The 17228-nt window shown below is 42.3% G+C and overlaps 1 long non-coding RNA gene across 3 annotated transcripts in view; it reads right to left on the bottom strand.

The window, feature by feature from the left end:
- LOC120098840 (uncharacterized) overlaps positions 1-17228 on the bottom strand; it is a 95266-nt gene that overhangs the window by 71419 nt on the left and 6619 nt on the right. Inside the window, exon 2 of one of the 3 annotated variants that reach the window (XR_015645166.1) lies at positions 1826-2022. The exons of the other annotated variants lie outside the window; for them this stretch is intronic. This is a non-coding gene — a long non-coding RNA (uncharacterized LOC120098840). The remainder of the gene's footprint in view (positions 1-1825; positions 2023-17228) is intronic. 3 annotated transcript variants of the gene reach the window in all.

Genomic DNA, 17228 nt, shown 5'->3' with positions numbered 1-17228 from the left:
GTTGAACAGAGAAATTGACTCTCCTGGGCCATAAGCTCATGAGAAATAATCGCGGTCACCACTGTCGTCATCAAGGGCATCATCACCACCACCATTACTATCCCCATCACCTACGTAACTAATAATTAGTAATTTGAGGCTGGGTTTTGGAGGGAGAGCAACCGGTAAACAGATAACACAACCACTGTAATGCAGAACAAGGTTAGCTCCTCATCTAAGGGCTCGAGGACTAAAACAATATGACTGCTAATTGTTTGGTGTAGCATGTCTCAGAGCGGCAGACGTCTAGCATATTATAACTATTTATATTTATATTTTCTTTTTTAAAATGATGGGTTTGTTGTCCTCTGTGAAAGGGCTGTAAAATAAATCTAGACTCTCTTACCTCTGTTTTGTTCCAGTACTATATACTACGTGTTCTTTATAAGTTAAGTATCTGCTATTCATCTCGGCACACATTTATCTCTACAGATAGATGGTGTCTGGCACCTTCCTGATAGTGTGTCACGAACTCGGAGAGCATCGCTGTGTTTCCCATCTCCTGTCCCAGAATTCTCTACTTATCATTGACTTCTCCTGATGTTTCTAACAGGAATCTATATCCACCTCCACACCAGGGTTATACTGTGGTACCTCTGTCTCTAGCTCAGTGAGCACTGTCTACCCTGATCACAGGACATGAACAGCAGGCACCAGACCATTTTTGAATCTGATAATCAGACAGGCTGTTTAAACCTACAGTGTTTAAGTCACATTATTTCAAGATATTCATGATCATTCTGCTATGTCCCCTAAGGGATTGGGAAATTAAGCTCTGAAATTTAGTCATTGTCATGCATATGAATATGAAATATGAATTAATGAGAACCCATTCGAAATGCAAGCCAGGGGCTCCTTCACCGTTATCCCTGTCAGGCATAGTGGTGTGGGGGTAAGTTGTTACAAATCTGCTTTAGCTTGCTAGTGATTTTCTTCTCAGAAGCTCCCAGGTTGAGAGCAGGCAGGGTGAGACAGAGTCAGGCTTCACACAACTGTCTTTGTTCCTACCACAACTAACCCAGGTTTTCCACAGAGTCCTCGGGATGCTTCGGAAATAAGAACCATGCTAATAAAATCAGCATATGAAAATTTCTCCTCTCTAGCACACAGATGGGTTTGCTTCATTTTGCAGACACTAATGTGGTCACAGGCTACACTCTTCTTGGCCAATAATCACTTTCTCTCAAACCCTTCTCTACATCTGTCTCACAAGTCCATGGCTTTCTCAAAACGCTGCTAGGTCACGCTCTTGAGTTCTCTGAAACTAAAGCCAGGCTTTGAAAACTGGGTCACCTAACAATGAATATCCCCTAAATGATAATGTGTCTACTTTGATAAAAAGAGATCTGTAATCGTATGTGCTTGGCACATATCAGATAAAATAAATACTTGATCGATTTCTATTGTGAAGTATGTGTATGTGTGTTTATATCAAATTTCTCAAAGTCTTTAATGTGCACATTTAAATATTCACATGCTTCAAACAGAAACATTGGAGTATTTATGTTGAAAATATTGACAGGAACCTTTTTTTTTTCAAGAAGAAAAATTAGCACCGTAAGGGCCAAGTGCTACACATCTCCAAAGCATATCTATCAAAGTTTGAAATTCATAAAAGTTGTTTTATGGCCTATACTGTGAGTGATTTTAGGGATGTCTTCACAAATTGCTTAACAGAATGGATGTTCCTCATACATTTGGTGGAAATTCCTGCTACAGCTGACTGATTTATGATATCATTCATCTCTAAAGTTTCTTTGCTGATTTTTTAGTTCAAGTGACTCACGTAAAGATGACGGTCGGGTCCTGAAGCCTTCTTTCCTTGTTGTATCAGTCTTAAGCTTTCTACTGCTTACTTTATAGAACTAGGAACTCCAACATCAGGGCATAGATGAAGTTGTGACACCTTCTGGGTGAACTTTGCTTTTTACTAGTATGTAGTGGCTTTCTAGGGTACCAGTTGTAGAAAATGTAGTTCTGAGGCTGTAATGGGGCCGAGGAAAGAAAGATGTCAGTAAGGACACGAGGGGTAATGTGAAACGGGAGGACTGGGGTAGGAGGTAGAAATGAGGAAGAACATATTTCATTAAAGGTTCACAGTACAAGAGGTAGCAAAGAAATGCAGGCTATTCATAAAGTCTTTTTCTGGTGGAAGACGAGCTAAAACGCAGCAACCCAAATACAAAAGTGTAGCAAAGTTTTGAAAAATAAAATTAAGACTTTGAAAATGTAATGAAGTAGAAGGACTTGAGTCGGCATTTTTTCCTCATTGGTGCCATGTGGTTCCCCTCTCCTTGGGTTGTCTATGCTATCAGTCAGCTTTGGGCGAGGCTGATGGCCTCAGTAATTCCAACAAATTAAGCCATGCTTCCTTCTAGGTGAGGATAGATGGACAGAAGTGCACTCCCTGGTCTGAGCGTACCTGGTTCCATTGCCTGCCAATCACATGCAGGTCCTCTCCTATTTTAGGGATTATTTCTAAGCATAGAGTTTTACGTGGGTGAGGTTCTGGGATATGGACAGCCCATCCTTCTTTCTTTCCAGCATACTTTCCATTTTCTTGTGCAGTAGCCCAGGGCTAGTCTAGGGGGTGGAGGTGCCTTCCCTGCCATTCACTGCCTCCTGGTCCCAGCGTCAGGCTCTCGTCCACACTCCTACCTCAGTCTCCACAGGCTGTGCCAGTCTGGTCCTTTCTCGGCTAACCAGCCTCACACTGGTTCATCCTTCGCTCCCGTTTCCACAGCCTGGACCCTTTCTTTGAATCAAGGGCCAGCAGTGCATGGTGGGAATGCTTCCCTGACCACATCACCTGACTTGGGATGTGTATGAAGAGAATGCTGTGGCTGGATGCCGGCAGCCTGGCTGCCTCTAGGCAGAGCTATTCCTACTCTGGCTGATTTCTGTTTTCTGTAGTTCTCTTAGAGGAATAAAACCTATAATTATTTTATTCCAAAGAATTTCATCGGCTTTTAAACAGATGTGGTTCTTCATCCATCACCGTGCCTAAGAAGTCTTTCACAGTTTTCCTAAATACAAAACTCATATAACTTTATCATGAAAACGTTGAAAATACAGAAACGTTAAGGAAAGATTTAAAGCTATATATACTCTCCAGAAATAACCAATATTTGTTTTCTTTTCATTTCCTCTCAGAACTGTTTTAAATATTTTATTTAGTTGTGGTCACACGGAATGTTAAAAATTCAAACGTCAAGTTCAAACCTATTCTTAAATTTATAAATTTTATACCATACATAAAACATGTTGCTAATGTTTTATTGTGGTGTGTTTAGGCAAGGGATGTGGTACATGCCGTCAACTTTGCAATCACTGTGTTCTCACGTAGGCCTCAGGTGCTCCATGCTGTCTGCAGAAGCTAATGCCAAAGGGCAAGCCAACACATTCCCCTGCCTTTCTCCAGTGTCAACTCTCCTTCAGTCCTCAGACGTAATGACTACTGAATGTAAGGTTTCCGCCAACATTTACTACTGCTTGATGTTCGAAACCATAAGAAAAGCAAGGGTTGACTGGTGTTTAAGTCATCAGAATTGGAATTGCTATATAAGCAGTCTTCACTCATTTTCATTTACCCCTTCAGTATTCCCCCCCCATAACGCTAGATGCAGTTCACACTCAGATATGGTTAATAATATTCTGTCATCTGCCGTAAGCGGTTGTCTTATTGTCTAACTGTTGCTGGATGCTATAATGTTTTTTCATTATTAGTGACACTGCAGTTAGTGGAAGTGGAGATCATAGGTATGTCCACTGTCATCTGCTTAACGTCACCATGCTTATTTCAAAAGAAGCTGTATTCTGCACATCCTCATCCACAAGATGCCAGACGACCCTACCTATTTCTTACAGGTGGAGACAAACTCAAATTCTTCTCGCCTCTAATGGATATCGTGGTGGTGTTATTTAGAATATCTATGAAAATGGAAATGAAATCATTTTCATCTTTATTAATTTGAGAGTCAAATCTTGCTTTTGTGATGTGTCCATTGGCATTGCCCGGATAGCTGGGATTTTAGGATACCCATTGTCTTCTTAATAAAATAATATGTATTCAAGGGTGGAAAAAATACATTTCTAGGAAAAAGGCTGACCTAAAACCTCACCATTTCCTGGTTAAATTACATTTCTAGGGAAAAGGTTGACCTAAAACCTCATCATTTCCTGGTTAAAAATCATTAACACTTAACTGTGTTCCCTTCATAATGTTTCAGTATCCAGTGTTGCTTTATTTAATTAAAGTAAGAAGAATCTGTGAAGAGAAGCTCAGTGACAGAATTCCCCAGTGGGCTGGTTGTATCCTTTCCACATTAAATCTCAATAACTGGGGTTATCTGAGACACAGACCAACTGTCACTCATTGGCGCCAATGACAGCTAGAATATAGTTCATTGTAACTTTTAGTTTTTATATAGCACAAAAGCAAGACCCTAGTTGAATCTCCATTTGTTTGTTTGTTTGTTTGTGTTTTCTTTCTACCAGAAAACACAGAGGACTACGAAGGCAGATACTGTGAGAACTGGACACAGCTACAATTGAATTACAGTATTCAATTGATCATTGACATAAGGAGACTTACTAGGTACAGAGCCTAGGATCCCTCCTTTTGTTACTCGTGTTTTATTTCTTTGGATGTTTCTAGACCATTTCACATCCTATTTAAATAACAAGGAGAGGCCATTAGGAAGTAGTTTACAAGTCTTGGAACAAAGCAGAAGAGCTTGCTAATACTGTTATATATTAAATAAACTGTTTTGTTTTGTTTTTCTTACATCTTGGGTTACAAATTTTCCTCCTCCCACATAAAGATTTTCCTCAAATGTTTGCATTTGCTCTTACGGAAGGGTGATGATCGAGCTCTTATTTTTTTTAATTGATCATTCCATTTGTTTACATCTCAAATGATATCCCTTTTCCCTGTTACACCTCCACAACCTCCTCCCCTTACCATCAGCCCTTTCCCCCTCCCCTTTGCCTCTATGAGGATGCTCCCCCACCTACCACCCACTCTTGCCCCACCGCTACAGCATCCCCCTACGATGATCTACCTTTACAAGGCGATATTTTTCTTCTGCACTGTTAAATGCAGGCTTTGACTTTATTCTTCTAATCCAAGGGTGTTGAACAGCCATGTACAAGTAGGAGTCTCTGCTCTAGTTGAAACATGGGAGTCACCACGTTCCCTCTCCACCCTCTGCCCTTATAGTAGCATCTCTCCTCCTCTGTCTTTATCATTTTCTCATAATTTTCTATCGATTCTTTGTGAATATCATATCATGCAGCCCAATGTCACTCAATCCCGAGTCCTTCCATACACCCTTGTAACTTCCTGGCAAAAGAAAACAAACAAACAAACAAACAAACAATCTTGCCTTGGAAGCTGCGTTGTGTCCCACAGTACTCCTTTTAACCCAAACAGCTTTCCTTGAAAATGTTCATTGCAGTGAGCCACTGGTCTGGCTCAATAACTTCTGCTACACCATCAATACTAGACCTTCACCACCAATGCTGGACTCCTCTTGGACATCCTGCCATTGGCCCGAATCACAGAGATCCTGCAGCTTTGGGTCTGCAGGACCAGCCCTTTTACATGCTCCATCAGCTCATAGGTAAGATGTTGGTATGAGCCAGCTCAAATCCCTGGTTCTGGACCTGATGAGCATTTTCGGTCAGCTCGGCAGCTCTCTCATGCTCACGCCATCAGGGCCAGCTCTCCTACACCCACACCACGAGGGTCAGCATCCTCAGGGCTAGCTCTCTCATGCCCATGGTCACTGCTGGCATTACCAGGAAATGACCTGTGAGGGGTAAAGACAGCTCAGCGCTGCCCTCGAACATCAACAAGGCCTTGGGCAACAGCCCAGACAACAGATGTCCCCACGGCCTTTGGTGGTAACACAGTCCATGAACATGGACACAGACCTCTGCTATGGCAGGGCCACGGACCTAGAAATGGCCCTCAGCAGCAGCATGGCCTCATGGACTCAGGTGGCAGCACAGGCCTCTCACATCAGGCTGCTCCTCACCACGGTCAGTCTCCAGTTCTTTCTTCGAAGCACATGAAGTGTTCTCCTTCTCTCTCTCCTGTCTCTCCACCACATCCTTGCTCCTCTGGCTGTCTTCTACCCAGCCTGTGCCCTACAGCAGTAGGCTGGGCCTGTGAAATCTGGCTCCGTTTCGGTCTCTTTCTCTTTAAGTGTTCCAGCGCTGGCCTGGTGCATCATGGGATATTCTTCAGTGTCTTGTTCTGTTTCTTACTATTTGTTTTGACGTTGCTGTTCCATTGGCAATGTCCTTGGAGCCATGGTTCTCAACCTTCCTAATGCTGAGACTGCTCCATAGTCCCTCACGCTGTGGTGACCCACAACCATACAATTATTTTACTGCTGTCTCATAACTGTAATTTTGTTACTGTTATGAACCGTAATATAAATGCCTGATATGCAGGGTATTTGATATGCAGTCCCTAAAGGGATTGAAACCCACCCACGGGTCGAGAACTACAGCTGTTGAGTCTTCTCCTCACCCAAGAATCGTATGCCTCTCATTATCATCGACTGTGGCTCTAAGTTACAGATCTATGTAGTTCTAGGGTCTTGATTTCCATTACTGATGATGCAAATTTCTGGGGTTTTCTGTAGACCTGAACACATCATCTTCTGCCATCTGGTTCTCCTATGTGTCTACACCAATCATGTCTTCTCTTGGATTGCCGATCAATATGTTCTTTCGTTCCTGTTTGTTTATTTTTATTTATTTATCTTTGTTCTGCGACCAGTAAGAAAAGACGCCTGTTGATTTTTACTTATAAAACATGAACATTCCCCTCGTTCCTTTTCTTCGTGCATATAGTTTGACTTCTCTGTACATGGCCCAGCAAGAACACCCAGGGCAGTAACTCTTTGTGTCTTTTAGACTTTCTCTGCATTATTCTTCCTGTCTAAAAAGGAAACTCTTCCATTTTCTACGGAGCAGATCTTGGATGTTTTTACAAATGAATCTATAAATGGCTGGAATATTGTAATGTTTATTTGATGGTATTTTAATTAATAAATTAATGTTTATTTTTATTTTCAAATAAAAATTTTTCTCACCAGGGAAATTGATATGATTATATGATATGTGATATATAGTGTGTGATATATGATTGATATATTACATATGATATATGGTAATGTGGTATATGATATATGATATACAGTATATGATATAATTAATATATAATATATAATAATGTAATATATTTATATAATATATAATAAATGTATATTTATATAATATATAAATAGAAACACCTAATTTAAATAACAAAGGGCTCACACTAATAAGTAGTTTGCAAGTCTTAGAACTTGTCTATTCGTCCTTGAATGAGAGACGAGAGAGTTTGGTTTCCCATCTCATTCTCCCTGACTTTACCTGAAATCCTCCTTTCAAGATGTACATAGGCTCCCTGGGAGAAATTCACTAATCTTTGTTTTAAATAAAACAAAGAAACAAAGATATTCTAACAGTTGTATTTCAGCATTATGAGGAAAATACAGATGAGCAACAATATTCTCACTTCTATTCCTCAGCTAGGTCACTGAAACTCCCCTTGCCATCCCTCTGAAGGCCCAGTGTTTCAATCAGGATCTTTTTGTGACAATCAACAATTTGGAAACTGGCTTGGGCTCATTGAAGCCTAAAGGTAGATTGAAAAATACCAGGAGCTCAGGAGTTGATAGGCAACCTGGAGATCAATTTCAAAAGAGATGGAAGAAAAAGTGGCCTCCTGGGAACCTGGAATCAAGGGCTTCAGAGACTTCCAGAACAAGCCACAGCTAGAACAATGTGGCTACCTAAAGGGTGGTTAAACTCCAACGGATGCGGCAATGTCTGCTTGTTAGTTTGTCCAGGAGTCAAATTCCAGAGAGGAAACATGGGTCCCATCTGCCTGGGATATCAGAGTTCTTGATTAGTATCTCACCACACAGCATGCCAAGAGCAGAGTAACTCTCTGGGAACCAATGTACTGACAAAGGCTAACAGACCATGAGGACCCAACATCCTAAGAACGCCAACTTCAGGCAAGCATTGGTCTGAGTCTTTGAAGGTTATCCATGTTATCTTATCATCCCAATTATGCTCATTGTTAATGTACCTTAAACGTGTTCATCAGCTTAATGGTCTTGTTTTGAGAGCTCACATCTGAGCAGGTAAGAACTTTTTAAATCAGATAAATCAGGAGTCAAAATGTGCCAGCTCAATGCACTTACTATAGTGATCTTCAACAAATTATTTAAATTTTCTCAGCCTCATTTTCCTAATGGATTCAGGAATTTTTCAAGAATTTAGTCAGAATGCAGTATTCTTAAAGGCTTCACAAGCGATAGATTATTCATCATTTTGGCTATGGAAATTTGTATTGGTGATATATATATAGAGTGATTCATATTAACTTGTTATTCTCCACCTCAGCTCCAAATAACATCTTGAAACTATTCACTTATACTGCCAACCTGAGGCAAAAAGGAGAGACAATCCTCAGTTTCCCCAGTCTTTATGCCAGTTGAGTAATAAGCCAGTGAGGTCCTGCCCAGTCAGTCTGTAGAAGGGACATTGTCTATCCCTAAGGAAACTGGGAGAAAGCAAGCAACTGAATCAAATCAGAGCAGTTACGGGCATGGCACAGGCTGACCTGCTCACAGAGCATTTGATAAAGTCTGTCTAGGTTAGATTAGATTGTATCTAGCAGATGGGGCATCAAAGTATACTGCATAGGCACACATGGTTTGGGGCTTGGTTTTGTTTTGATTTTGAGCCCATGGGGGACATTTTCATTCACACTACCATGCTTGGTAAGAACAAGCAAGACCATAGTGGCTCCACTCTTTGAGAAACATAGAACATGTGCATTGCTGCCCAGAATGCTATAGGCAGGGGACAGGGTGCAGTGCTCTACCATTGAACTCTGGAACCACATGGCCTTACCACTCAGCTGCCAATCAAAGGCAAGGCATCTCTGCGTTAAGATATGATCATGTTCCCACTTCCTTTCTGCTACCCTGTTATTCTGCCATCTCCTGGGATGGAGCCCTGCACATCCTACTAAAATCTGAATTGCTTCTCTATCTCCAAACGATCCCAAAGAAATGGAAAATGACAAAGCTTGCACACCAAGCTATCTTTCCCCCGCCCCCATCATTTTACTTCTACTTTACTGAGGTGGATATTAGGGCAAGAAACTGGGTCTCCTGAGTTCTCAACTTGAAGCTTTGTCATACAGGTAACTGCCCTGCCATGAAGAAGCAGATGAAGACATCATTCCCTCTGTACAGTGCATGCAGGCTGAATTCTCAATACATGTACACAGTTCATGGGGGGGGCTTGGTCATGGTTCCAACTGTGCATCCATGGGCAGAGCTGGACCCCAGAGGAATACAAAAGACTCTGTGGCGGCTGGCCTCAGCTTCTGGTGAATCTTCCTGCTTCACAGCACAGAACGGCTAAGCCCTGCAGAAGAACCCTGCTGTCCCACAATGGAATTAGAGGCATCTGGTCTGTCCACCAAAGCCTGCTGCTCAAGAGTCTATCTCTTCAGTATAGCATTAAGTCATTGAAATGAGTCCATCTCATTTTCATCTAAATACACGTTGGGGGAAGCTGTCTGTTTTCGTTATTATCGATAGGTGAAATTTGCCTTGCCTGGCACATTTGTGCACGTTGATAATAGCTGAGGTTTTTTTTTAACTGAATATTAATAACATCAATCTATTTGTTGACACAAACCACATTACACCAAACTCTACTCTAGGCCCCATAAACACACGAGCTGTTTTAATCACAGCATTTTGTCAAATGGGAATTATAACATTCACTTTGTCGGTAAGAGGCAAAGGCTTAGAGAAGTTGTCACCTACAACCCAGCTCTCAGCAACAGTGGGCAACAGAAGTAGACTTTACCTGTGGTTGTGACCATCACTTTTTCTACCCCTCCCCCACCCAGCAATGCTGCCATGGTGACTGCTGTCTAAGCCTGAGTACTATCCTTATACCAGTATGTCCTGGTATTTCTTAGACCTTATTCCATTGCCTGACAGAAAACTCTGCCTGTTTGTGATGGTTTACATATGCTCGGCCCAGGGAGTGGCACTATTAGATGGTGTGTGACTTTGTTGGAGGAAGTGTGTCACTGAGGGGCTGGGCTTAACACTGTCCTCCTAATTGCCTGAGGATGCCCAGTCTGTTCCTGTCTTCCTTCAGATGAAGATGTAGAACTCTCAGCTCCTCCTGCACCATGTTCCTGCCTTGATGATAATGGACTGAACCTCTGGACCTGTAAGCCAGCCTCAATTAAATGTAGTCCTTTATAAGACTTGTCTTGGTCATGGTGTCTGTTCACAGCAGTGAAACCCTAACTAAGAAACCACTCTTTCCCATATGTGTGACACACATAGGTTATGATTCATGCTTACTAACACGTGACCTAACTTAAACTCAAGAAGTGTGTGTTCTAAGAGATGCTGAGTAAGAATGAAATGCCTCACTTACACACCATTTGGAAGATGGGGAAACAGAGGTACAATGATACAAACCAATGGCTGGCACCAAAGGAGCCATACTGTGGGTCTCCTTGCTCAGGAAAGGATCCACATGTGCTTAGAGAGAGCGTGGATGAAAACAACTCAGGGTTCAGATCTTGACTCTCCCTGGGGCATGTGAACTAGGGTAGAGTTTCCTCATTTCTCTGAGACTCCCCATTTGCAAATGGAATTGGTGTTTACCTACCTTGCAGTAAGAGTGGTGGCTGCTGGAGATGAACCACGAAAGTGCCATTGTAGGTGCCTGGCACAGAGACGTTATTCACAGAGTGGTAGCTGTTCTGTGTTTATTCCCTGAAGCACACAGTAGTTCTTTTCTTAAGTATTCCATATTGTAGTGGGTTGCCTTGATGCTGCTTATATTCTTTTTTTTTTCTTTTCTTTTTTTCGGAGCTGGGGACCGAACCCAGGGCCTTGCACTTCCTAGGCAAGCGCTCTACCACTGAGCTAAATCCCCAACCCCTCCTTATATTCTAAGGCTAATTTACATCCCCCAAAATGTTTGCCCCAGAGAGTCCACACGTAGGCTAGATGCTAGCTAAGTGACCCTGCCCCCAGTTCATTGTGATTGGTAAATAAAGATGCCAACAGCCAATAGCTGGGCAGAAGAGACATAGCTGGAATCTAGATTTCCCGGGCTTGGGACCAAGAAGAAGAAGAAGGTGCAGGAAAGGAGGAAGGAGAAGCTGTCATGGGTTAAAGGTCAAAAGAGAGTGGCCCTGAGGGCTGTCCAGTTGGAGTTAAGAGCAACCCAGATAGAACCTAGTAAATAGTAAATAACTCAGGGTTATCAATAGGAAAATAGATTCTAACAGCACGGAGGGTAGGCAGCTGCCCAGCAATTGTGCTGCTTAAGGCTTATTAAAATATAAAGGCTATGAGTGTGTCTTTTATTCAGGAACTCAACTACCAAAGGCGGGGCAGAAACCCCAGGCCAGGATTTTAATAATTTAATACTACACCATATAATTTTCTCAGTGTAGAAAACTAGAGCTGTTCATGTATGAAACAGTTCATTCTGAAGGCTTTCATTTTTTAATTTAAAGGAAGAAAAAGTTTAAAAGTGCTGAGCAAATATTTCTACCATCCAGTCATTAAATATTAATCGATGCCAAGGCGTTTGGAGGAGCTTTTAGCCGTGACAGGTGAGCTGAATTAGAAATTCTGACTTAACGAAGCCTCCCCACCACTTGGGCAAAATGTCAAGGTGCCAGGTACGAGGGAGAAATATTAGCCAATAAACACCCTTCGAAGGAAGGTTAGAGGCTAGAAAATTGGGAACAAAGCAAGGATTCTCTTCTTTTCTCTGGAATTGGCTTTCCTCTTTGGCATATTTGAGCCCTTTCTGAGGCAGGCTTGATTCTCTAAGTGGTAAGTAGGGATGTCCCTAACCACCTTGTTTAGACTGGGCTGCGGAATGATTACATTGTTGCAATGATGAATCGGGAGTAGAGCAGGATCTTTCACCGGCTCCTTCAACAATGCTCTCTCCAACAAGCTTTATTTTTATATTTGACATGCAAGAAGAACACGGAAAAGAACACACTGACAGGGCCTTAGACATACATCATGCATCTTCCTAACATAGATGGATGAGTGGAAAAGAATATATTTAGAGAGTTCCTCTTAAGAACTCTGAGGGAAATATATAGATCCACTACCAACAGGTTGACTTATGATTCATAGGAACGTTCTTTACAAGCAAGGGACAGAGAAGACAGCATCCATCCACTTCTGGCTAGTAAACAGATGAGAAAGATTAGCAGAAACCGGTGTGGAGTCCGTACAGCACTTGCTGATGGCTCACGGTTCCTGACTGTCTGTTCTAAGAAATAGCATAGATGGAATTTCTCCACAGAGATGCATTGGTCTTGCACCATTTCAAACTAAAAGTGAAAGGAACTGCTATGGATGTCAGAGCTGGAGACACAGCCGTCCAGAGAAGGGTGTCGAATGAAAACTGAGATGGACTGTCACGACTCCTCCAGTAGCTGTGTGTAGCAAGAGAACCACACAGGACCATAGATGAAAGCACAAAGACCTGAGGTCAGATCCCCAGTGCCCATGTGGACAGCCAGATGCTGTAGTTTGTGTACCTATAGTCCCAGTGCTGGGAGCTTAGACAGGAGGTCCCCGAGGCCTTCTGACCTGCTAGTCCAGCTGAATTGATGAGCTCCAGGTTCAGTGAGAGACCCTGTCACAAGAATTAGGTAGACTGTGACTAGGAAGATACTTGACATTGACCTTTAGCTTCCACATGTACACACACACATGAACATGCAAACACAAACACACATACACACATATACACATACATACACACTCAAATACACACATACACATACACACATACATATATGCATACATATACTACATATACATACATGAACATACACAAACACACATACATGCATACACACATACACATATACATACACACATATTAACACATGCACACACACAAACACACGCAAATACACACATGCACATGTGTACACACACACATATAAACATATATGCATACACACAAACATGCACATATACACACGCACATACATACACATAAATACACAAACACACACATGCACACACACACATGCACAAACACACAAACAAACAAACACACACACACACACACACACACACAGAGGCATGCACACACCAGCATTAGACAACAGAGATAGAGAAGATCCCATCTTCAATGATCCCTGTACTTTCCTAGAAAATTCCCAGGAAACACAATTCACTTCTCCCAGGCCTTCAATACTGCTGGGGACAGCTTGGAGTCATCCCTTTCTGTAAGTGCCCCTCTTAAGTAGCTATCTCACCAAACAGCATGCTTCCTCCATGGAGCTGCTATATCCAATGACTGGCCCGTGTTGTGGTACAAAGCAACATCCACAGTTGTCCCATCTCTAGAACCCTGACGCTGGGACAGCATCCCATCCCGACTTCTCACCAAGTTCAGCCTTACCTACAGCCCCCTCATGCCAATCCCATACACACGCCCTGATAAATGAGAATCCTCACCTCAAAATTCACATCCGGGGACACAAAAACGGTTCCTTTTATCCCCCAACTAACATGGTGCCCATATAACTTAAATTTCTACTCCCATAAAAAAACCCAAAAACTTCTATGAAGCTTTGGAAATGCATAGGTGCAACCAACCATTCAAAACATTTGGAAACCAAATCACTGTTGATTCACTTTTTGAGGCAGCAAGAAAACAGAGACAACGGAACGCACCCCCTGACACACTCCACCTCTGGGCTTCCAAGTGCCAAACGGGCTTTTCACTGACTCGTTTTCTCCTTCATTTTGTGATTATGTACCTACTTCAAGATGATGGCAGATAAAGGGGGGAGAATCCGAAAAGCAGAAATGTTCAGAAGGCAGTCTAACTCAGCTATGAACCCTCTGAACAATCGATCTGCAAGAGAGAAGTCCCCACCGTGCCATAGTGGCTCACCTGTCAGAGCTAAACAAGCGTTCTCTTTGGATTGGAGGGTTTTTCCCACAAAGGGAACCCATACCTGGTCCTAAAAATTTAGTAAAAAACCAATGGCCGTAGAAGTCGTGGGCCCTAGTGGGATCCTTACTACTGTTGTTTAGATACCTTGACAGGGCAAAACTGTCTTCGAAATATTTACATTTATACCTAAGCCAAATGCTCCTTTCAGCCTTAATTGTAGAAGCCTTTCTTTATAGGCAACAGGATTTAATGAGACTAAATGATGCTTGAATGCTCGCCCCCCAAAACAAGACAGTTATACCACCCTGAAACATCAGAGGAGAGGGTGTGGAAAGAGTACGAGAGTTGGAAGATGAAGAGCAGGCCACGTTCTGGATAGGACACAATCATTCCTATCAGAACCTCACAGCAGCAGCGTTGATCAGGCCTGGGTGCGAAAGAGACAAGTGGGGTTCTGGTCCTCTCTGCTAAATGAGTCGCTACTGATAGATTCCAAGAGGATGAGTCATGAACTTCAGTTGTGTAACCACTAGTGAACTCACTGGCATCTAATTCATAGTTCCAATCTATATCTGTATAGAACGTTCTACTGAAAAATCATCTGCTCTCAAACCCAAAGTAAAAGGCACGTGGGTGAGAATTGTATTGGAGAGGGGTCTTGTAGGGAGTCGTAGCAGAGGACCTGGGTGAGAGAAGTCAGAATGCATTATATGCACATACAATTAATACATTCAATTAATGAAGAAAGAATATATTCAACCAATAATTCTTTTTTTTTTTTTGGTTCTTTTTTTCGGAGCTGGGGACCGAACCCAGGGCCTTGCGCTTCCTAGGTAAGCGCTCTACCACTGAGCTAAATCCCCAGCCCCTCAACCAATAATTCTTAAAGTACCAGTTGAATTTTTTGTTTTTACTCTAGAAAACACAAAAAGGTTAAGAATCAAGTATCTGAATCAGCTTTAGGACGGCAAACCAGCCTGGATTTCTGAGAGTGGTCATGAACCCTTCAACCTGCAGCCCTGTGGTGATAGAGGGGTTGAAGCAGGTCAGAGGCTGCCACAGCATCTCACAGCGGGCTTGGAGCACTTTGTTTGAAGGCTATCAGCTTCTCCTACTTCCCTCGGTTTTTCTCTCACTTCCTCCTCCGCTTCCCTCTCCTTTCCTCCCTCTCTTTGCTCCCTCTGCCTTGCTTTCTCTCTCTCACCCTCTCGCCCTCTCTTGTTCCCCTCAGTCCACTGGCTTGTCTTACTGTCTGGCATTTCTATCTCATTGAATCACGTATGTTGAAGTTTCGGCCCCAAAAAACACTGCCTTAGGAAAGAAAAGGGACTTTATGTCTGTGGGTGCTAATGTAATCCAAATATGGTGAACTAGTTTGCTCTGTGAAACTTAATTTGAGAGAGAGAGGGGGGGGGAAGGGAAGGGAAGGGAAGGGAAGGGAAGGGAAGGGAAGGGAAGGGAAGGGAAGAGAAGAGAAGAGAAGAGAAGAGAAGAGAAGAGAAGAGAAGAGAAGAGAAGAGAAGAGAAGAGAAGAGAAGAGAAGGAGAGAAGATTGCCCTTGGCAGGACTTGGAGAACAAGATGTGGCCCTGTGATTTTCACAGAACTACTGTTTAGTTTTATATGGTATTAAAGTGCTTTTGGGTAGTAACAATTTCCTCCTGTTGGGAACACTGTATCAGATTTCCTCTAACCCATTTCAAAGGAAAGCAGGCACCAGTTCTTCCAGAAGACCTGAATCCTGTTCCAAGTATCCAATTCAGGTAGTTTGCACCCTTCTGTGACTCCAGGTCCTGGGATCTGATGCCCACTTCTGGACTCCATGGGCACTGCACTCAGGTGGGAAAACGCACATACACTCAGGAATACATACAACTAAAGTTAAAGATAAATCATAAATCCCATGCACGTAAGAGAGAAATATATGAGGGAGATATGGATGGATGGGTGGGTGGGTGGGTGGATGGATGGATGGATGGATGGATGGATGGATGGATGGATGGATGGATGGATGGATAAATACATGGATGGATAGACTGGTGGATGGATGCATGGATGGATGGATGGATGGATGGATGGATGGATGGATGGATGGATGGATGGATGGATAAATACATGGATGGATAGACTGGTGGATGGATGCATGGATTGGTGGGTGGATGGGAGAGTAGATGCTTGTGTGAGTGGATAAATGAACAAGTCATGAATCTTAAGGTAACAGGACACACCTGTTCTACACTTCCTTGTGAAATCAGAATTACATAAGATAGAGTTGGTCTGACAAGTCTGTTCTAACGAAAAAGAAAACATCTAAGTGTGAGATCCCCATGGACTTTCACAGGCAGTGGTAGGATTTGCCGTATTCACAGGAATAATTATTGAAAACTGAATTCTTACACCATTCTGATTGAAGTTTGCTTTGATGGCTCTGTAGGAAGAGTGCTAATAATAATTATCTCCAATATTTTATTGCAAAAATTCAGATATATTAAATGTTAAATAACTTTACACAAGAGTATTCCCATGCCTCAACTTAAATTCTTTCATAAACATTTTATACTCTTACCACTTGTTACTCTGTAAGCCCATCCCCCACTTATCAGAGCATCTTACTTATTATGTATTTCAAGCCAAATTGCAGACATCACAACCATGTCCATAAATCCTTCAGCTAAGAGTATAGTCAGGGTTCAGCATTTATTCCAAATATTTTTCTTTGATGTGAAATTAACCAGCCACTGAATTTTGACAATTGCAAACACCCGTGTTTCTCCCAAACCTATCCCAGATAGAGAACATTACCAGTAGAGTTTGAGAGTGTGCAAATGAATTTATTTATAGCCCCACTCAAGAAAAATGCTGGTCTGGGGCTAAATGAATGAGTTTTAAATGCCTTCAGATTTCTGGGAAATTATCTTAGACTTGCTTCCCTGTGTCTCTTTCAGTGATATCTAAACTCCAAATTCAGTGTTGATGAAAGGGTGGGTGTTATGTGTCTATAGATGAGGTCCAGTAGGCTGGTAGCTACCTGTTACCTTACATGTGTTTCCATTACTTAAAAATGTACAGACAGATGCACATAGCTGTCAATAAAACATGTATACAATAGGCCTTAATAAA

Source organism: Rattus norvegicus, chromosome 20 (genome assembly GCF_021556685.1).
Source record: "Rattus norvegicus strain SHRSP/BbbUtx chromosome 20, alternate assembly SHRSP_T2T, whole genome shotgun sequence".
In the NCBI taxonomy this organism is placed as follows: domain Eukaryota; kingdom Metazoa; phylum Chordata; class Mammalia; order Rodentia; family Muridae; genus Rattus; species Rattus norvegicus.
This window is presented reverse-complemented; position numbering and strand designations above follow the sequence as displayed.